Source organism: Rhinolophus sinicus, chromosome 10 (assembly GCF_057876585.1).
Source record: "Rhinolophus sinicus isolate RSI-liver-muscle chromosome 10, RSI-T2T, whole genome shotgun sequence".
Taxonomy (NCBI): Eukaryota; Metazoa; Chordata; class Mammalia; order Chiroptera; family Rhinolophidae; genus Rhinolophus; species Rhinolophus sinicus.
Genome location: NC_142510.1, coordinates 11,213,608 through 11,237,003, shown reverse-complemented (window position 1 = coordinate 11,237,003; position 23,396 = coordinate 11,213,608). Strand labels below are relative to the sequence as shown.

Here is a 23,396-nt window from a genome sequence, read left to right as displayed (position 1 = left end):
TGAAACATTCGAAAACCGAGGCAGTTTCTCCATAGAAAGTAATGCAAAATGTATTAATACATTCCAGACCTTTAAAATCAACCCCTAACACTGCACATTTACATGAATTTGACTATCTAATGATCCCATAGATCCATAAAATTTACAGCGTTCGTAAACCCAAATGTTCGTCAACGGAGACGTTCGAAAACCGAGGCACCACTGCCCTACCTTTTGTTTGTTCATTTCTCAGTTGATAGACATGCGGGTTGTTTGAACTTTTCATGATGAATAATGATGGTGTGAACATTCATGTACTAGTGTTTCCATGCACAGACTTCCGTCTCTCGTGGATACATACCTAGGAGTGGGATGCAAAGTCACAGAGGACCTCTATATTTAACCTATTGAAGAACTGCCCAGCTTGTTTCCAAAGTGGCCACACCATTTTCCATTCCCATCCACAGTGTATGTGGGTTCCAATATCTCCACATCCTCGTCAACACTTATTATTGACTTTTTGGTCTTAGCCATTCCACTGAGTGTGATGTACGATGTCACTGTGGTTTTGATTTCATTCCCCGAATGACTAGTGGCAGTGAGCATTTCTCATGTGCTTATTGACCAGTTATGTATCTTTTTTGGATACATGTCTTCTCGAATCCTTTATCCATTTGGAAACCTCAGGTACTTGTGTTTGTATTATTGAGTTTGATCATTGAATCACAAGAATTCTTTATCTGTTCTGTTCCAAATAATCTGACATGGACATTTGGCATTAACTGTGGCCTTGTATAAAATGATTTTGTCTTCCAAACCGGTGTCTACATCAAAACATGCTCCCAATGATGGCACAACACATGATGATGGATGACTGCACTGTTCTTGCTGCTTTACAGAGTTTAAATGAAGCAAATCTGCATTTATTGCATCAATTTTAAATTTGCAGTCCACCAGGGGTTCCCTCATGGCTGTGTGTGTTTGTAGAAATGGGGTCTGATCTATAACAGTAGCGTCTTCTAGAACCCGAACATGGGTTCCAGTGACTGCAAACTAATGAGGGTCCCTCCCCAAATAGTTCCCAGTCCTAGATTGCTTCTCGCTTGTAAGTTAAGTACTCTGGAAACATGTGCTGCTCGCCTTGGACTCCCTGCTTATCTCAAAATAACAAGGAAGCTTTACACACACACACACACTCACACTAAACAACACACCTAAGACACTCAGGCACTGACTAGGCAGCAGGAGAGCCTAGTGGTTAGGGACTTCCCTTCTCAAGCCAGGGGGGGACTCCAGCCTTTGGTTATATGCAGAGCCTCAGCTTTCTCCTGGGTAAGTGGTGCTAATCTTAGTATCATCTTGTCTTAGTCTGTTCAAGCTGTGACGACAAAAGTACCGTAGACCAAGCAGCTTCAAAACAACAGCAGTTCATTTCTCACAGGTCAGGAGGCTGGAAGTCCAAGATCAAGGTGCTGGCAGATGCGGTGTCTAGTGAGGGTCACGTTCTGGTTCATAGATGGCGTCTCTTCTCATTGTGTCCTCACATGGTGGAAAGGGCGGGGGAGCTCTCTGGGGTCTCTTTTATGAAGGCTCTGTCCTGATAACCTTCTCACTTCCCAAAGGCCCTCCCTCTTAATGCTGTCACATGGGGGGTCAGAATTTCAGCATATGAATTTGGGGCGGTGGGGCACACAAACATTAGCACGGGTGCTGACACTCTTCAGTGACAGTGTAGCAGAGTGGTTCAGGGCCGGGACTTTGCAGCCACACTGCACAGGTTCAAATCCCAGCGGCTCACCCCCTAGCTAGGTTATCTTGAACGGGTGCTTTGGCAAGACAGCTCTCACTTCTGCATTTTTCTTTTTTCTTTTTTTACTTCTGCATTTTTCGAATGCAGAAATGAGCACTTCGCTTGTAGGGCTGCAAGCCTCCAAAGAGTTAGCACTCACAGACAGCTAGAACAGTGCCTAGCACACGGAGAATGATTAACGAGTGTTACTCAGTGTCAGCCAATCACACTGAATAGACACACAGGCACAATATTGAACAGAAGGCACAGCACACAGTAAGTGTGTGCAAAATGCTGTCATATCATCATGTTGCCCAAACACCTGAGTAACGGCAGAGAGAATCTGGGTGTCATTGCCGGGGCATTGGAACTAGTCGTGGGGAGGAGATCTCCCATTCATGGGCTCTCTAGTCTCATTTTTCTCATCTCCCTTCTAGAACCCGTCATGCAAGTTGGCAGGTCACAGACTCTGCTTATTTTTCTGTCTTCTCAAAGGCAGATCTCTCTTCAAATGAAGTATCGTGCCAGTGGACATGACATCCAGCAGACAGAATTCCCGGTGCTTTTGTACCCCTGTCCCCCCCCACACACACACACACACACACCCCCGCTGGCATCGTGCTCCAGCTGAGCTGCTGTCAGGAGGCTGGTCTGCTAAGCAGCCTGTCACATGTTCTGTTACAATCATGTTTTATTATAGCTTTCAAAAGATGACCTCCCATTCCGCACACTCGTGTTTATAGAGGACTTCTGGCATTCTGAAAGGAAACAGATAGCAGAGTCGCCAAACCCTTTATTTGCTTCAGCTGATAACTGCTCTGGCCAGAGATGAACACTGCGGTGATTACAAAATGCAATTTACTACAAAAGACAGTTAATATGACTTACAAACCTGTCATCAGTTCTGGAGAAATCGGAGCCGAAACAACGAATGGGACAAGTCTGAATCTGCCTAAATATCTGGTCCAATAGAATCACAAGTGTATAGATTTACCGTTTAAGAAACAGCCCCGTTACGAAACATTCGTCCTCGCAGACAGATGATATAAGTAACAGGGCAGATTATATCCTTTTATGTGGATCAAGGACATAGGCAGCGTGAGAAAGAAAGGAAGGAAAAAAAAATCCCTTAAGAGGAACTTAAATGCTACCCTTGTGAATTATACCTGAGGATATTAACGGGAATTAGAGCTGTGAAAAAGCCTCTAATATGACTAAACAAAGTCCCTGAGTTAATGCTCTGACTCAGAAAAATGTGAAAATATAGCCTCTTAAATGTGATTATAGTCAGAGCCGGAGTTACTCTCCGAGAAAGGGCATTGAAAGTAGAGGCATGAAAGAAAAAAAAAATGTTTTAAAACTTTTGTGTCAGACCACAAATTACAGAGTTGCAACAGCTTGGGGATTTAAATAACCCTGTTAGCTGAATTTTAAAGCCTTTGTGCTTTAAATTGAAGAAAAGAAAGGAATGAGATATCCAAGTTAGAGCTTTTTTTTTTTTTTTTTTTTTTAAGATCATGAGATGGAAGAGTCATTTTTGCCTAATGACTAATTGAGCCGGTAGATGATTTCAACTTGGGTTATCATTTGAAATATATGGCTCTCGCATTTAAGCTTCTTAAAGGGCTTCCCTCTCTGACACACTTTCAGGAGAGTTCTTCCCTTGCTTATTATTTCATGAGATTAAAGTAAGAGTTTGTTACTTTTTTGGCATGATGGTCAGAGCTTTGGAGAATCATCAATCAGTCTTTTCAATTCACCTGTAGGAATCCTTGGGCATTCGACGCACAGGTGGCAAAACCAGGATAGAAATCTGAGGAACATTCCCCCTGCAGCTTTGCAAGCACTCCGTACCTGAGGTCAGCGCTGGGAAAAGTCTGTAAGGGGATCTTTTTATTCCTTCCTGTCCCCAATTCTGATCCTTGGGGCCAGGTCACGCAGGCACACTGACATGTACCTATCGAGGGAGACAAGACAAAGTCAGGTCTGTACAAGTTGGCTACATCTGAACTTACCCTGCCAGGTATATTTACTGAGGACAAGAGAGAGAAAGTAGACGAGAGAAGGCTGGATCTGACCCAAACAAACAAGACTTTACTCAGACTACTAATTCTACCCCTTGGGACTGTGGCGTGTGTTAACGAGAGGGAACTGGAACCAGCAATCATGCCAATTAAAGCACAGGGACCTTTGTCGGCTGGCGACAGGGCCCAGTCATTATTTTAGACCGTTCTCTCTTCCGGGGAGGGGCAGGGGATCGAGGCGTGAAGTGGATAAAGCAGGCTTCGCAGGAGGACAGAACTGGAATTCTGTGTCCCTCCACTGTTTATTTCCTCGGCTCCTTAGTGGCCATTTGTAGATATCCTTTGGGAAAAGGTCTCTGTAACCCTTTTGCTCATGTTTAAATTGGGTTTGACTGTTGTTCAGTGTTAGGAGTTCTTTCTATATTCTGGATATCAACCCCTTTCAGATGTTTGATTCGCACGTTCTGTGGCTTGTCTTTTCACCTTGTAGAGACTGTCCTTTGATGCACAAAAGTTTTACATTTGGATGAAGTTCAATATGTCTTTTTTTTTCTTTTTGTTGCCTGTGGTTTTGGTCCTAAGCTGTTTATAGCAGCAGCAGCAGCAGCAGCAAACTGTGTATCTGCCCGGATCTGGGGTTCTCTCTCTAGAACAAGAGGGAAGGTCAGCTCAATCTCATGATTCGGTGGTTAGAGCTCCAGCTAGCGCGGGGGTGGGGGGGGGGAAGATCAGCGTGTACCCAAGTGCCTGCCCCCAAGATGTCATGATGTTCTTGCAGAAAGGTCCCCTGCAAGGAGCGGGTGTGCATGACGCTGGCAGGCCAGGCCGGGGCTCCTGGGAGAAACTGCTTTCGTTCCAGTTCCGTTGGCTCCCCTCCAAGGTGGTCAGGTGCTCACTGATGCATAGACAGCTCATATGTTCACCCGTGAACCACATCCGCTCTCGAGATGAGTTGCAAATAAGTAGTTGTCCTTCTTCCATTCACCGCTTTATCCCTTCTCTGGGGTTTCTATTGCTATCATGTAGCACTTAGAACATGGTCGACTTTTAGAGCAGAAACACAACTGAAACCGACCCACATGACATGCAGATAAAATCACCGAGGCCTGGGGTGGTGAAGACCCCTGCCCAACTTCCTGTGACCAGAGCTGGATACTGGATATCCCCACTCAGTGCCCTTCTCACTTCTTTTTACCATCAACACACACCAGGATAAAAAGAAGCCTCACAAGTGCATCAACGTGTGGAAGCAGCTGCTTTGCCTCCTACTCTACTCTCGATCCCAATGGCAAAACACAAACGAATAAAACATTAAATGAAGGGTTGCACACGGAAAATAAGCATCAGCGCTGTAGGCTTAGTTGACTTATTGTTTCAACAGGAGGTGATCTGAAGAGTGGCCTTGGGAAGGTCTGCGTCCCAGAGTGCCTTAGCAATACGAACCACAAACTCAGATGTGTCCCGGCCAAGGTCATGGCAGAGCTTGGCCGTTGGAAGGGCTGAGAGTCCACATGGGCAGCCAGCCCCCACATGGCCAGAGCTGCTGGATTTTTTCCAAAGGCACCTGGAAATTGGATTCTTGCATGAAATAGCTCGATGTTTTAATGTAATTATTTCTTAAAGAATCCATTTTAAAAGTTCAATATGAACGCCACTGCCTCCAGCAGAAACAGAAAATCTGTGCGACAAATGTGGGCCACAGATTTAAGGTTTCTGCTTTTGCAGGTAGACCAGTGTTTCTCAGTACACACGTGCACACACACACACACACACACACACACACAGGAATCATGGGGACAGCTCTAAAAGTGCCAGTGCTTCATTCAGCCCAGCTCCAGACCAAATGAATCAGAGTCTCTTGGGGTGGGTTCACTGCGTCAGGACATAAGGCGCCTCAGGTGATTGTAATGTGCTGGGCGGTTAGGAGCTGTGGGGCTCAGGTAGTGTCTCCAGACAGGCTCCTGTCCCACCCACCTCCTTCTCTGCAGGAAGGACATCTGGACTGTGATTGCAGGACATCAAGATGGCCCATATTTTAAGATTAACATCTGGATAATTCGCTGTGTGTCTTGTTTCTTGTCCTTTTCTGGGCATTTTATAGACCCAGACAGATGTCCTGGTAACTTCCTTTGCCACGTGTCCCTTCTGCAAAGTTTTGATGCCAAACTTGGTGATTTATCACATCTCTGGAGCAAGTGGGTGGTTCCGTGAAGTTCATTTGTAGCTTTTTCACTTTGATCGGCTTTTCATGTCTCAGCCTTGGGGTTTCTCCAGGCAAAGGTGATGCTTTGCCCAGCTGCCTTTGTCCTTGTGAATTCACAGGCTTGTCCTTGAGACACCGGGAGCCTCTGTTGGTATTTCCGAGCCCTTCAGCGCCTGTTCCGGTCCCATCTGCTTCTCCCTCCTCCCCGTGCTGTGTGCACACACACTCCGTTCGTCTTGCCATGCCAGCTCTCTGGTGTCACTGTCATAACCCCAACAAGCCCGACAAAAAAGTAATAAAGTGTAATACAAATCGCATGGACCAGAAAGCGACCATAGAAAGAAAAGATGATCTGGCTTTTAGTTCTAAACAACACTCTGAATCTTTTCATTGATTTTTGTTCCTTGTGGTGCTAGCATTACGATTCTAAGAAAGTATCCATCACTTTTAGTGGTGCAGGCTGATCAGGAGATAGAGGTGAAGTAATATGAACTCTGGGACTTACTTAGAAAATAAGTACAAAAGAATGCAGCAAGTTAGAAACAAAGATAGCAACATCTTGATTAGGGTTGAATATGGGTGACGGACATGTGGGGTTCATTATAAAATGTCTGTGCATGTTTAAATGTTTCATTATACACACAGGTGCGATTCTAAGATCTGAGAAGAATCCGTGATCCCAAGATTCTATCCTTCTTTCTTCCTTATGAATTAATCTGGCTTGAGATTGATGTACTGCAAGAGACATGAGTGGATGGCTTTTTAAAAATACATGCCTAGTTTCATAATAAAAAACAACGCATGCAATTAGGAAAATCAGTGGAGAAAATATCACCCACCGTTTCATCTTCCTCACGTACCTGACGTGTGCTGTCCCAGTTAGCTGTCGGTATTGTTTCCCTTGTTGGACATGTGTGTGGATTTCTGCTTTATTTATTGATGCTATCAAGCATAGGCTGTGGCAGTATCAGCTTTCTAGCTGCTTCGACTTTACGCTCTTCCATAAGCCCTCAAGAGGGTCACCAGAAGGGACAGCGTTTTGCCCAAATGCGGTCAGCCGATGGATTTGTCACTGGGGTCAGTCGCGTGGTCTGACGCATGTGCGTCTCATAATTCTGAGTATGTTTCTAAAAACACAGGGATGCAAGCATTAGGGAGAAAGCTAGGCAGAGACTTGGCGAGGTCAAGAGAGGCTGAGATGGGGATTCCATGAAGTATGGCTCTGAAATTCCTGTGTATCAGTACGTCAGAAAGCCCGCTCTTTGCAGAATTCACGCATCCAGACAAATGGTTCTTCTGACCCCTTTGGAATATCGCATCACAGAACTGGCTGCACGTTTGTAAGTCAATCTGAAGTCACTGCATTCTAGACCTAGTGAGTCATGGCCCTAAGAGTGGAATCGGGACTCTGAACTTTCAACAGGCTTCCTAGAGAATTTGTGGGTGACCGTCTGACTAGGTATTGGGCAACTACAGAGCAATGTTGGAGTGAACTTTGCCTCTTCCAGAAATAATTCATTTGTGTTCATTGCAGTTAAAAGGGAAGGGAAATCTTAGCTTTGATATCCAGGTCCTTTAAAAATCAAACATTTATATAGTAATTCATTTAATACATATGTTATAATCAGATAACTATTTCCCAGTCATTATAAGCCTTTATGGCCCACTTATATTCTCTCTCCCTCTCTCTCTTTCTGTTATGTCTATTTATTTACATATGTATGTGTACAAATAAGGCACAAAAAGTTATTTCAGAATTATGTGGTTTCCTTATGCGGTCCATGGTTCTAAAACTCACTGGAAACATCAAACACCAGACATAATCCCGTTTCACCGGTTAATGAGCTATCACAGGATGGGGAGACATACTTAAGATGTCCTCTATCCTCATGTAACTTTGTAAGTATCTGCGTCCACAAATGTCCTTGCTTCTGGAGTTGGCGACTTGCTGAAACAGAACGACTGCAAACTTGGCGAGAGCAATAAGCTTGACCTAGCACCCTAGCTCTGCTCCTTGCCGTGTGAGCTTTGGCGGGTGAAGTATCTTCTCCAAGTTGTATCATCTTCTCAGTTGAAAAATAATCTCCAATCTACAGGCTTTCGAGAGACTTTAATAAGACTGTGTAGAAAGGGCCTGGGATGATAGATGATCAGGAAATGTTATTGTCGTATGTCTTTTTAGGTTTTTTTTTTGTTTTTTGTTTTTTTGTTTTGTTTTGTTTTTTAATAATCATAGTTTCTCAACTTCTTTTTAGAGTAACATTGACTTGTGTGGCTTCACATACATGAAACTCTAACTTGTGTTAGAACCAATACTATCCGTGTAACTTAAGGGAAATGTTTCAAAGTAAAGTAACAGAGGCTCTTAAAGAAGAAGGAAAAAAAAAAAAAGCAAATTTTTTAGAGCTAGAGAGACTTGGGTTTAAATCTCAGTGCTGCTGTTCCTGCTTTGCATTTTGTTTGTGTTGGTACACGTCAGTTTTCTCATCTGCAAAGTGGGCATGCCAATCTTTACCTGTACTTGTTTTGCTGCTGTAACAAATAATCACAAATACAGTGGCTTAATGCCACATAAATTCATCGTCTTATAGTTATGGACAGCAGACCTCTGAAATTTGTCATCCCGGGCTAAATTCCAGGGATCATCACGGCCGCTTCCCTTTCTGGAGCCTCTGGGAGAGGATCCACTTCCGTGTCTTTTCCAGCTCCTGAGGCTGCCTGCATTCCTTGGCCTGGGGCCCCCTTTCATCTTCAAAGCCAGCCGTGACCCCGTAACCTTTCTCCCATTGCAGCCGTTGGACAGGATCCTGCCTCCCTCTTTCCCTTTAGAGACCCTTGTGAGTCCATTCAAAACAGCCTGAAAATCCAGGAGCATCTCCCTCTTCCCAGGTCAGCTGACTAGCAACCGTAACTCCATCTGCAGCCTGAGACACCCCTTGCCACGTAGCATTCACAGCTTCTGGGGATTTTGACATGGACGTTATTTGGGGGGGCGGGGAGGCGCCATTCTGCCTCTCACAGCCAAATCGTCGATTGGGTTCTGCTTTTAATGAGAAGATGTGGATAGAGTTCTTAGCAAAGTGGCTGGTACATAATACCCTGAACATGAACAGGCTGATGGTGAAGATGATTTTTTTTTTTTTTAAATAAAGACATTTCCATCTTTTGAAGTGGTTTTGCTTCTTAAGTGAGCTGGCTTAGCAAGATTTGTGTCTCCCACAATGAATTCGCACGATGTGTGGTGCGACGGCCCATCCCTGAATAGGTGGTCCCCTTGGTAACACAAAAGTGTGGGAGGAAGGCCAGATAGAAATAGAAGAAGATAGAAGAAGAATGGACATGGAGGGGATTCCGTGAGAGCTTTGTGGGCATTCCCATCCTCAAAGCCTGCGGCTCTTCGAGCTGCGCTGGACTCAATTATTATTCTGAGGAGTGTTTACTTTCCACTGTTTGTTTTTGGATGTTGTTAAGATTTTATTCCTAAAGAGCTCTCATTTTTAGAGTAGCCACTGAGAAATCATTTCACTTAAAGAGAAATTGTAAGCAATTAGGTCTTACATTTATGATATAAAATCCATACCTAATAATGAATCAAAGATGGCACTGTTATTTAGGGTGAATTATGGAAGAAACCCATGTGGACCAGTGACATGTGGACACTATCGTTCCCATAGATTAATTTTGAGGAGTTGCATGTATGTGAGGACGCACGAATAAATCAAATCACCAGGGGCTCGCATCACCGAGCAGCTTCCCTTAAACAATCGCAATCACAACACCATCAACAAATGAGTACAGGTTTTTCAGTTGCCTACTTTGAGGAATAGAAAAAAAACAACAAAAACAATTTATTCTAGGCATTCACACTGCTTATGAAACCCTGCCAAGCTATTCTTTTAAAAATAGGTTATTAGACATCCCTGTTCCATTCACAATATATCGGAACGTATTGTAGACCATAATATATCGTCTTCATTTGCGCAACAGCTACTTTCTCCTTAGCTGGAGCACAAATACACTCAATACCAAATTATAACAAAGTGTAGGTTACAGAAATTAGATTTTGCTATTAAGGCCTCAGAAGCAATACAAAAGGGGGGGAGATGTAGGGGGCTTTATTAGTTTGCATCAACCTAAATGTGATGTCCTCTACCTTCTGCCTCTCAGAGGTCTGTGTCACAGCTCCCTGCGCACTCGGTCCTGCTAGTCATATACCATGGGGCTTTGCATGACACACGACTCCACAACAAGCACGGTTTTTCCTAACCGTGTTCCACTGTTCCAGAAAAGTACCTGAGGACTTTCAGCGCCTTCCTCCCTTTCCCTCTGCTCTGGTTCCTGGAGAATGTGTCCTGGGCTCAGTTGCCTATGGCTTCTGGGTACATTTAGCCAGTGGGCAGCATTGAGTAGGGGAGAAAGCAGGGCTTATGTTCCCCTCTCTCGGCTTCTTGGGGCATCTCCAGAACCTTTTTCAATACCCTCCTTCACGGTCCCCTCTCCTTGGGGCAGGTGGGCGCCGAGCTCCAAAGAGATCACCTCTTTTCCTTGGTCTCTGGCAGCTTTTGAAGCCCCAGTTTCCGGGTTCCCTCACCATCCCCTCTTTGGCTCCTTACCTCTTCCAAATTCCCTGTGTTGAATTCCTTTGGGCTTAAAAGGCCTCGAATAGTTTCTGTTCATTGCATTACCTTGATAAATCTACCTCTGAAAAAGCACTTGCCTCTTGTATGCGAAAGATTATAGATCTAGATATCACTGGTAAGCGTACATGCATATTTTTTTTATTGAATGAATCTTCATTTTGGAATAACTTTAGATTGACTGTTCAGTTTAGATGTGTAAAGAGTTCTTCTTGACCCCTCCTCAAGTTTCCCCTAATGTCGACATTTTGCATCAGCACGGTACATTTATCAAAACTAAGAAACCAACATTGGTGCAATAGTGTTATCCAAGCTCCCGACTTTATTCAGATTTCACTGGTTTTCCCACCAGCTTCCTTTTTTCTGTTCCAGCATCCAGGCCAGTGTACCACATGTCACCAAGTCAACAGCCTTAGCTGTGGCAGTTTCTCAGGTTTCCTTGTGTTGTGTGTGTGTGTGTGTGTGTGTGTTGTGTTTTTTTTAAATGACATTCACAAGTTTAAGAAGTAATGGTCAGGTACTTCATACAGTGTTCCTGATTTTGGTTTTGTTCCGGGGCTTCTCTCCAGGCTAGAGAGCGAGGGTTAGAGTTTTGGGGGAGGGTACCACAGAGGTGAGGTGCCCTTCCCAGTGCATCACACGTGCCTGATACCCACACTTGGTAGAGATGGTACCTGCTAGTTTTCTCCACTATTTGGTAACGATTTCTCTCCTTTTCTTTTTTTTTTTTTTTTAATTTATTTTTTAAATTTATTGGGGTGACAATTGATAGTAAAATTATATAGATTTCAGGTGTACAATTCTGTATTACATCATCTATAAATCCCATTGTGTGTTCACCACCCAGAGTCAGTTCTCCTTCCATCACCATATATTTGATCCCCCTTACCCTCATCTCCCACCCTCCACCCCCCTTACCCTCTGGTGATTTCTCTCCTTTTCCATTCTTGATTTTTTTAAATGTGAGTGGCTAAGTTTAGCTCAGACACAAGGTGAGGAAAATTCAGTTCCCCAAGGATGGGGGTTATCTAGATACCTATAGTATTTGGAGATTTCGGTGAAGAATCTTCATCTCTTCTCTTCCCATGTTTTCAATTATTTGTTTATATCAGTGTGGACTCGTATCTAGTTATTTCATTCTTTGGGTTGTAATCTCAAAGTATCGATTATTCAAATGACTCCAGCTTTGGCCACTCGGGCCCCTTTCACATGGGCTCGCCTGTCCCTTTGACCTGCCCCCATTTCTTTGTTTGAGTTTCCTAACTCTCTGCACTAAAATGTGGTTCATGCTCATTGTAGTTCTCCTATCCCAGCCCTAGAATCAGACATTTCTCCTAGAATAGGCCCAGATTTTCAAATGACTTTTCCCCCTCGTTTATGCCTTTCTTTATCACATTTCCACAACAGTGAAATACTGCATTTGTTTCTCAGCATTGACTGAGTAACGACTGTATGCCAGACAGTGGACTACTCTCCGAGTACATGATTTTTGATAGAACAAATACTGCTCTGCTTTCAAAAATATTGAATAAATACACATAGTGTGTGTGTGTGTGTGTGTGTGTGCGCGCGCGTGCGCACGTACAACTCTCTAATTAAATATATTGGCTTACGAAAGCTTCCATTGTACATTATTGCACCGCAGAAACAACTTTTACAAGACAGTTGGAATTTCCATGGGGCTAGAGCAATTAATTTCCTGGATGTTTAAAATATTTGTTTTTCCCAGAAGAATGTTTCCTTAAAACGAAAGGTCCAGATTACCAAACTCAGCTTGACGCACCGAGCCCCCATGCAGGTAATTCATGAGCAAAGAGAAAAGAGGCAGGTGCTGTGCTCAGCATCTGTGTGTGTTTTGGAATTCACATGATAAACACCACGATACAGGAGCTGTCAGGCCTGATGACTGCTTTCCACTCACGGTGCGTGTTCCTTGATCTACAAGCATTGTGCTTGCTGCCTGGGTCCCCCACAAGGCAGCCGTCAGCATCCACTTCCCAGCGATCCCCCACTGAGCTTTTCTCCTTCGTGTCATATGCTCTGTTGTCATCTTTGCTAAAAGAGTTTCAGTTCGGAAAATCATTTACTACAAGGCTCAACGTGGGAAAGATACGGGGAGCAATTTTGTGTGAGCGCCCACAGTGGGGGCCAATTCATAGCCCGCAAAAAGTCCATGTTATAATGAATGCAGGGAACCAAAGAGCTGAGTAGCTTCTTTATGCAATGAGGGCAGTTAGTAAGTTATACCATAGGCTGCTGCAAAGTCTTCCACCCGCCCCAAAAGTTAAACAGTTGAGGTAAACAATAATATCCTTACCTTATATGTAAGGACAGTTGATTTTGAGCAATGCCAACTATGTAACACAATCCTCGTGGTTGGGAGATAAAACATAACATGTTGACTGATGATTAAACATAATGAGGTAGAAATGAATCCTACCATGTGAGGATAAGTAGGTACAGATACTCCAAAAATATGGAAGGCTGTATACCAGTTGCTAACCGGAGTTTTTCTTTGAGAATCGGGTTTCGGCGTGACGTTCACGTTCTACATTGCAAATTTCTTTCTTGTTTGAGGATTTTATTCCAAACATGTAATATTTGGGGGAGGCACCAAAAATGTTGTATTGGAAGTACTTTCCTGCCTTTGAACCGTCTTTAAATATCATGCTGAGTGTCAAGAATTAACATCAAGTAGAATTCTTCGTGAAGCCTGTAGGCATATACCCAGGAAGTGTGTGGTTATTGTAAAGAAGAAAAGTAGACCTGCTTGTTTAGATCTGGCCAGTTTTAACCCGGGATGGGTAAACCAGTTACTTGTGAGACACTCTATTTCCTCCGGCTGCTGAAAGAAAATGCCACACACAGGGCTCAAAACAACAGACATGTATTCTCCCACAGTCTAGAGGCCAGAAGTCGGAAATCAAGGTGTCAGCAGGGCTGACTCCTCCCGGAGGCTCTGATGGAGCATCTGTTCTCTCTCCCAGCTTCTGGTAGGTTCCTCACAATCCGCCATGTCCCTTGGCTTATAGATGTATCACTCCAGTCTCTGCCTGTGTCTTCATGGGCGTTCTTCACGTGTCACTGTCTTCACCTGGTAATTGTCTTATGAGAACACCAGTCATAGAGGATTAGGGCCCTACCCTACTCTAGTATGACCTCATCTTAACTAATTACATCTGCAATGACCCTATTTCCAAACAAGGTCGCACTCTGAGGTCCTAGAAGTTAGGACTTCTTGCTATTAACAGATACTTAAAAGACATAGATGCCTGGACCCCAGCTGCTCAGTCTCATTCTTTTGTCTGGGGACCTCGACGTGAGTGAGACAAGACATAGCCATCTTGATGTACAGCATGACCTGTGAGCCCCTGCTCCAGACTGAGGGCCGATGAGATGGCGTCCCCAAAACGGCTGTATCTTTGCGTAATGCAAACCCATTCTATGAAATGCATTTACATGTACCAAATAGATGTTTCGTGAGTGACTATTTTCCCCTCTAAAAATGGTATTTTCTATCCTATTAAAGAATAATGACTTTTTTTATACAGAGAGCTCCCCAGTGGATTTAAACTAGAATTTCAGTCACCGATGCTAGTAATTCAAAAACATCCAGATGTGAGGTCCTCCTCCTAAGAAGGTTGACCTTGAGAAAAATCATCATTCCCTCAAAAGAATACAATTCCCATCACGCTCTCCTGATCCAGGAGAGTATCAGTGTAAAGGCCCCCATCTTTCATCCTTTGAAGGCCTCTGTTTATAGCTTTCCTCCACCAGCGTGCACGTGAGAAGTCGGCACTACCCCGAAAGCCGATGGATCAGGCTGGACTGCATTTCCCCCTCTCACGGCCCTGTCTGCTCGGCAGGTGGAATTGCGTCCCTTGTTACCTAAACGTCATGGGATGCGAAACTCCCACCTCCTGTAACCTCCCTTTGTTCCAGGGACTGTTTGGGAACCCTTGACATACCAACCCTTGACGCCACGGGGTGACTTGCTGAGTTCTGGCTCGGCTCTCCGTAGAGAAACAAGGGCACTGCCCAGCTGCACTTCTAGGAAACACAGGCTGCCGTCGATATGGAGACAGAACCTCCTTCTCAGACTAAGGAGTCTTCTGTGGGAATTGTTGGGCTTTCTCGCAGAAGCGCATTTTTCGTCATATGACATGTATTTGATTCTGTTCTTTGGGCTCCGGGTTAGTCAACCAGAAAAGCATATCTGTGCCTATATCCCACATTCTTTTACAAGGTGTGTTCGTTTATTAGCTAGTTTAGTTACATAACTCTATGCTGTCATCTGTATAGCCTTCTCCCCACAAATGATAATGACTCAGATGCAATAATAATGGGTTTTTTTCAGTCTTCTAATAGTCCGGGTTGGACATGCGTGACCAACGAGTGGCTTCCTCCTCTTCCATGACTCAGGGATCCAGGTTCTGCCCATTTTTTGGATCAGCCTTCCCTTGGGGTGCCATCATCATCACCATGGTCATTGCCAAATGCATTCAGCAGGTGGAAGGGCGTTTAAAACGCATGGAGAGCACATCTGTTTATTTGAAAAGTCTCAGGCTGGAATCAACATACATTTGACACTCATATTTCATTGTGGACAACCAGTCATGGAAAACCTCTCTGAAAGGGAGGCTGGGAAGTGTGGACTTGCTGTGCATTTTGGAAGAAGAGGGGAACATGGGATTTTGGGGGGAAGAGTGAACAGAAAGCCTAAAAAGTCACCTTTACCTATACGGTGTCGACCTGTCTGAGAGCATGAACCTCCGTCTAGGAGTCACAATACTCTGACATCATTCACTCACAATCATTTGTTCTGTGCTTTGCATGTGTCCCGGGGGCAGAGGGTAAGACAGGCACATCACAAACAGGGTGTGACCGTCAGGGAGCCTAGAGTCTGCTGGAGAGAAGGCAGACAGGAAGAAAATCGACACCGCATAGGTATTTCCTATAATCTCAGCTGGAAGAACTGTGGCAGGACAGTGGAGTGATGGGCTCCCCCTTTACTCAGGAAGGTCAGGGGATGTCTCCCCGAGGAGGTGACCTGGATTTGGATAAGGATAGAAAGTAACATGGAGGCGATCTGCAGAGTGTGTGGGGCAGCTCCAACAGCCACAGGGAAGCTTTTCAAACATTAAGGTGACATCCCAGCATTTTGCTCTGCGGCTTTCTGGCCTGGTCACTGTTGCCTCCCCATCCCATGCTTTGGTGTGTGAGGGACTCTCCCAAGGGCTGGGAGGCTTGCCTTGGGTTTCCTCCTGCCCACCTGGTAGAGGTGCCCTGCTTGTTGTGTAACACTCAGCTCAAATACCTTAGTGATGCTTTCCACGGCCCTGGGAAGGACTGTCCCTCACTCCTGTTCTCCCACTGTGTCCTGAACATTTGCATACCAAGTGTTTACCTGGACCTAAGGACAGGAAAGGTTTGGGTGGGACACCCCGCAGTGACCACCCATCACCGATAAGTAATGATTACTCAGTGTGATTCTGTGTATCTCCTAGAAGAATAAAATGATGGCAATCAAATCATTGATTATAATCGATACCATTTACCAAACATTTCCTTAGAACGCTGTTCCCAGTACTTAGTATGTAGAAAACCATTCCGTATGCTCAATAAGTCTAAGAGTTAGGGAGGATCATTATTTATGGAAGAAGACACTGGAACACAGGTCGGTTACATTAATGCGTCTGAAGTCCCACATTCATGGTTATTCTACGACACAAGCATAATTAACTAGTGTTTATTGTATGACCCCGAAGCATTTAATGTGGGCAGTTTTATTTAGTCCTCACACAACCCTCTGAAGCAAGTGGTACTATGATCGTCATTTCCTAGAGGTGGGAGTCGGGCTGCAGAAAGGGTAAAAAACCTTGCCCGAGATCACGTGGCTGGTGCATGGCAGAGCTGGGATTCCAACGCATGTGCACTTGGTTCTGGAATACTTATCTTCACCCCACACTTGAATGTGGTGTGTTGGCATCAGAAGAGGAAAAAGGGGAGCCCTCACCAACATATTATGAAGCTGGCGGCTCAATAGAAACACTGAGTACTTTCCAGCAGTGCTGTGTCCTTGGAGCCCGTGGGTGTGCTGGGTGCGGCTGAGTGTTGCCTCTCTCGATACAGAATTCACAGCCCGGACCCTTTGGAAGGTCTTCAGTGCCCTGATGAATGAGCAGAGCCATCCGCAAAGCAGAATTGGGAGCACAGCACAGAGCATGCAAGAGGGTTATTTACAGTGCAGAGTCCCAGGCTGAAAAGAGGGTGTGTGAGGGGCTTCGTCATTTCCCAGGAACTGGGGAGAACAGTGAGCAGGGGCACTAAAGAACTTCCAAAGGGTCAGCGTTGCAGATCAGATAAAGTGACTTCCAGACACTTACCATGCCCGGCACTTAGCTCCAGACCCGTGACATATTCTGGACAGGAAGGAAGAATAACTTCTGACAGTATGCGCCTCTGTTCCTTTAAGCAGAGAGGGAGCCTGTCTTTCAGTATCATTGCAACACAACTGGAATTGTTTCAGGTTCCGTGATAATGAGTGAGTGGCCTCATCCCCCTGGCCGGCATATCCTGATACAAGAGAAAATAATCATTCTAGTTTGACTCTGAATACTGTCCGTGCCACACATCTCATAAAAGCAGGGAAGCTTGGAGATGCACCCTCTTCTGCAGACCAGTTTGTGAAACTTCCCTCAGTGACAGTTCAGCCAGTTCTCCAGTGACCTTTCTCATTAAATGTGTGCCTTTCTGGTTCGTTAGGACTCTTTAGGCTGCACAAGACAAAACTCTTAACTAAATTTGGCCGTAGCATGCATGCTGATGAAACCAGAGAGTTTAAGGGGAGGACTGGCACGTGGGGGACCATTACGAAGCTCTGTGTCTCCACTTATCACAACTGCTGTTAGCGTTATTGGTTTTCTTCTCAAGGTTATTCATATCTGGTCCCTGGAAACGCCAGATTTACACCTTGCTGTATTAGTTTCTTGGAGCTGCTATAATAAATTTCCACAAACTGATGACTTCAAACCAAGAGAAATTTATTCTCTCACAATTCTGGAAGTCAGAAGCCTGCAATCAAGGTGTCCTTTGGTTGCAGGGTCATTTCCTTCTGGAGCCTCTGGTGGAACATTCCTTCCATCCGTCTGTCCTAACTTTTGGTTACTTGCAGCCGCCCTTGGCGCTCCTTGGCTTGTAGCTGCATCGCTCCAATCTCTGCTCCCCTGTTGTCCCATGACCTTCTTCTCTGTGTGTCTCTGGGTCTCAAATCTCCTTCTTCCTTGACTTATAAGGACACGAGCCATTGGCATTAGGGCCACCCTAAATCCAGAATGATCTTACCCCCAGAGCCTTAAGCACACCCCCAAAGAAAGGAAAGTTCTAAATAGCGGACATTCACAGGTACCAGAGGTTAGAATGTGGACGTGTCTTTTGGGGGGCACAATTCAACCCGCTACACAGACCAGTGTATCAGCCCAGGATGAACAGAGCAAGCCTCAGAAGTCCTGCGCTGATGCTCGTTTGCTCTGATCAGCTGCTGCAAAGACTAGATGAACTTGTCCACTAGTCCCTGCAGCTAGAAGGATGCACAGTTTTCGCTAGCCACTCCTGCTCCACCTGCCCACCCTAGGTAAAGAGCTTACCAATTTGGAGAGCGCGTAGATCCAGCCAAACACCTTGAGGGACACTGAATGATGTGCACTCGCTTCATGTGAATGAATTGATTTAAGACAAACACACAAACAATAACAACAAAAACAAAACTGAGAACGTGACCTTGGAAGACGTTGTCCCATAAAGGTGCTTTGTACTTGATGCAAAGTTCATGTTACCCAAAGGTGCTTGTGTCATTTTCGGACCATGAAAATGTCCAAGAACGCTAGATGGGTTTGAGTGGGTGTCTGTGTAGAAAAGGAACATTGACGGGACATTTGAGTCTTTTCCTGAGTTAGCAGCACACTGGAGACGTCCTTAAGGAGTTTATTGAATGAAGGGACGAAAAATTAAATGGACTAAATGAATATAAAGTAGTAAGAATGAATAAATAAGTCAATTTGTCCCTCTCGCTCCTCCTGAATTTCCCTAATTCGTGCTTGGATTTTTTGCTTTTATGATAATCCATCAATGTGTTTAAAGCTAGTCGCACAGAGCAAATGTAGAATTCAGTTTTTGTTGTTTTTGACCATGCTGTTATTCTGACAAGTTGGACAACAAAGTGGACCCTCCAGAGATGTTAGTTAATGGATTTCATTCTTTTATGGATCTCTCTCTCTCTTTAGACTGCCATCTTTAGGCAATTCAAGAAACAGCCATTTAAGTGGACATGCCACACCTTTAGCAAAGCTTCTTTTACCAGATTTATTGTTTAATGGCTTTGTCAGTCTGCCATTTACATGTATTTATTACGCACCTGGTATGTCCCAAGCAGTATTATGGAAACTGGGAACCTATTGGTGAGCTAGCAATGGCTTGTTGCCTTTCTCCCCCTAACAGCTTACATTCTAGTAGGAAGAGATCAAAAGATTGGTGCAAACAAATTAAGTTGATAAATACTCTATCAGGGTGGGGGAGGTGATGTTGGAGGGAGAGGAGGTGCTTTGTGAAGGAAGCGCCTGGACTTTGAAAGCTGGTGTTTGCTAGGCTGCTGTAATGAGAGCGGGATGTAGGGACAATACCTCTGAGGCATAAGAAAACCAAATGACAGGGATGGTGGCTGGTTGTCAGTTTCATGCAAATGCTGAAATTCTGTGCTGTCTGTCGCTACGTGGAAATTCTGTTCTGTGGTCTATCTCACAATTACATACCATAGAAAAGGAAGGGATGGGGGGGGAATGAAAAAATACATAAGTATGCAAAGGAATGCAACTTATATGTGAAGAAGGAAATGAGCAGGGTATGTGACTAACTTGGTTTCTCTCTGGCCGATGGAGCAAGCCAGGGAAAGGCACCTTGAGTCAGTGAAATGTTTCACTCCTTCCCTTACGAAGCTATGCGTTCATAGTCTGTCTTCAGAGTCCTTAAAGGGGAGAGCAACGCCTGTCCCTTGCCTATTTGAGATTCTTGGCTATTTTTCAGGTTTTGGTGAGATCAGGTTTTTCTGCAGGACTGTCTCCTTTATTACATCTGTCAGGGGGCTCAGAAATGAGTGATGATGGTGAGCAAACCATGAACCTTCTGGAGCTCTTGGAACACTTTCCACAGGAGCGTCACCTCACCTTCCATCCGCTTCTGTTCCGGCCTCAGGGATGTCCCATCCCTGGGGAGTTATGGCATCTTTACTCCAAGTGGTTTTTGCAAGACCGTCTCTTGTCCCAAAAGCAGTGTCAGGGCAGCGGTGTGTGCAGTGAAAGGGAAGGGAAGGGTTTTGTTGGGTAAGTTTGGTGGCATTCCTGGACGTCCCTGGAAACTCCTAGAGGTGGTTTACGACCATGGCAGGAGAAGACGAAAGTTGGATTTCCCTCTCACTGTCCTAATGTAAGCCTATGAGGATCATTTGTAAATGAATTCTTTTATTTATTCAGTAAACAACGAAGGAGCACATAGCACGTGTAAACTACCATGAGAGACTCCGGGCACCAGCCCTTTCTCCTAAGAAATTACATCCTGGTCGGTAGTCAGAGAGAGACACCGTCCAAAGCATGTCCACATGCAGTAATTTAATTGCAGTTGGCTAAAGTGAGAAGTGCAGGGAAGCCACGTCGCAATAAATGAGGAAGACCCAGGAAACACAGCTTTTTTTTTTTCTTCACCCCTGTTACCCCAAAGTTTAAGACATAGGAGGTATTTGGCAACAAAAATAACGATTTGAATGAATCAATGAACGAATGGTGTGAAGCCCTGCCCAATATGAATCTTACTACAGCCCAACTTCCTATAGGCAGACTTATAAAAATGGGATAAAACATTGAGGCTCCTTTCCTTGTTTCAGGTACTTCTGCTGGAATTCACTTTGTTAGCGCTTTAAGGAAACATTCTCTCTTTCTCTGTGTTCTGTTTTCATTCCCCTTCTTACGCTAATGTGCCCTAAGTTCTCTCTAACGGTGGTGGAAATCAGTCTCATCACCGTTTTCAGAACTGTGTGGTTTTCAAAAAAATGAAAAGAAAAAAAAAATGCAGAGCAATCTGCCTTATCAGTATCTCTTCCAATTAATGTAATCTTGTTTCTGTTATTTCGACCATATTTTCAATCCAGTGAGACTCATTACACTTGGAAGTGCATTAAATTAGAGCCTGTATAGAAGGAGAGCGATGATTATCAGCTAATTTAATTATGTTTCTACATTTGCAGCATTTAATGATGTCTGCCATTGTTGACGGGGATTCTTACAGGTAGAAATTAGAGCTGATCCCATGTAAAGTTTACGTTATCAGATAAAACGTGATGGCGCATCGAGGTGCATGTTCAGTAATTTTTGAATCTAATCAAAATTGATTTATGTGCAATCAAAATACAGGACTGAAGAAACAGCTTCACCTAATTTAGTTGCTGATTGTGGTGTCGCCTGCCTCTGAAGTCACACCAGTGTGCGTCTCTTAGTTTTGTACCAACATTTCATTAAGGTCTATATGTTTGGGTTTTGTTTTTTTTTTCTTCTGTCTTTTTTTTTTTTTTTTTTCTTTTCAATTTTGAAATTGCCTCGTGGTCCAGTACTCCTGACCTTCTGCTATAGATCAGGTTGAACATTTCTGCTCCTTGAGTTTTGTGTCCTGTGCAGCAAATGCAGTCTGGCTGCCCTTTCGTGTTGGGCACGGCCCCAGGCCTGGGTCCATCCTCGGGGTAGGAGGGACACTCTATGGAATGGAGCAATGGGTGTCCAGTGGCTGAGTGCGGAGGTTGAAGGGAGCTGCTGCTTCTTCCTTCCTCTTGCCCTGAGGGTTCTCCACCAAGTCAGAAAGAAGTCCATCCCCCCAGTGGGAATGAAAGTACCGAATTCACTCCATGAGCCACACAGCTACCTCGGAAAACGGTTTGGCATACACTTATTTAATAGGTTTTGTGGGCCAGATACAATTTAGAGGACTTTACAAACACAAATCTACTTCACCATCTACATCATCATATTAACCTATAAAACAAGCTATTGTTATCCCCCAACTTCAAGTTTAAAGATGAAGGAAACGGAGGCACAGGAAGCTGGTGTATTTTGCACAAGGCCACCCAGCTGACACGTAAAAGAACCAGGATTCCAGTCCAGGTGGTCTGGCCCCAGACTCCGTGCTCCTAGGAATCAGTGATGCCCTGTTGCCTGTCCCCAAGATGGAATTGGCTGTCCTGTCACCCAACCCCCTTTAGCCCTCAACCATGTCTAGACCGTGGAAGTAGCTGACGGCTATGGAGGACGTTTATCCACCTCCCTTCTTAACAGAATCAGATCCAGGGAGATGAAGCTGGAAACTCTATCTAGGTGGTGGGGCCCTGGACGCTGCCCTAGGTGTGTGCACCTGTCCTAGGTGAGCTTAGGGAATAGAATTCAATAGAAAAACATATTGTTTGGCGGTAACAAGCAGAGAAAGAGAGGGAGAGGGAGAAGGCGAGAGGAAGGAAGGTGCGATGGTGCAGAGGATGGAGAGAGAGAGTGTCACCCATCAGAAAAGTCTTTCAGCCCCCATGAGGTAGATTGGATGAAGGAGAACATTGGGCTCTGGCTTCTCCAAACACTCATAATGCAGTGGGGATTGGAGTAGGTCCCAGGTTGCACGTCACGGAGAAGGGCGTGGGGGAAAGGGAAGTTGAGAATCTTGAACCCCTAGACCGAGTCTCAAAATCCATGACGTGTGACCTGGATAAATAAGCAGCATCTTCTAAAACAAAGGCATGGGAGTGGGCAGGGTCCCCCAGGCCATGAGGCTGGAGGGATGCTGGGGTTTTGGTGGGAGACGAAGCCAGAGCTGAATTGTGAATGGACAGGGGTGGCCATAGGCAGGGATCATGTTTGAATAAAATAGAATGTCTCGGTGTGAAAGGATAACTTTAATCAGACGATTAGGTATTTTGTATTACTGAGTAGCTTAAAGCCATCACTCTCGGAAGTTGTCATCCTCAGCCTTTTTCTTTTCAAGGTCCTTGCTAAACATCAGTAAACCTGACAACGGCAATAAAAACATGACTGCTGCTACAATGGGTAGTGTCCCCCACATCCAGGGGGCAGGTGGGGGTCACTGTTTAAACGTTAATGTGCAGGAGCCTGACCAGGCCTCCTTAGTTCATGAGGCAAAGTTCCCTACTGTTGGTAGATGAGATGTCATTCTGGGACATGCGTTCTGCCTCTTATAGCTGATGTCTCCTGCTCAGCTCCCCTTTCTCTCAGGAGGATACTCTTCAGAGTGTATGCTTAGTTGTAGCAGAAGTGCATTTTGCATCTTGTTCAAAATTGGGCAACGTTCCTATGAAGGGTTCATTGATTGCAAACCACTGGGGTTCTCCGAAGATGGGAGTATGTCCCAGTAGTGGGGTGTGATTTTATTTTCTGTGGTACTTGGGTGAGCCTATTGTTGTAATTTAGGTATGCATTTTTTGACATGTTATGTTATTTTTCAAATACAGAAAAGAGGAAACGGTCATGAACTCCCAAATACCCACCAGCAAGACACTATAATTAATATTTTATCATGTTTGTTCTATCACATAGCTTTCCATCTACCCATGCGTCAATCCACCGCATTTTGGTTTCTATGCTAACACCACTATCCTTCACCTTTGAACATTTCAGCACGCAGATCTTTTAACAGAATTCAGTTGTATCCATGGTTTGTTTCGTAGG

The 23,396-nt window shown here is 44.6% G+C and overlaps 1 protein-coding gene across 34 annotated transcripts in view; it reads left to right on the top strand.

Moving 5' to 3' along the window:
* Positions 1–23,396, top strand: part of RBFOX1 (RNA binding fox-1 homolog 1) — a 2,003,336-nt gene that overhangs the window by 1,068,986 nt on the left and 910,954 nt on the right. The window lies entirely within an intron of this gene.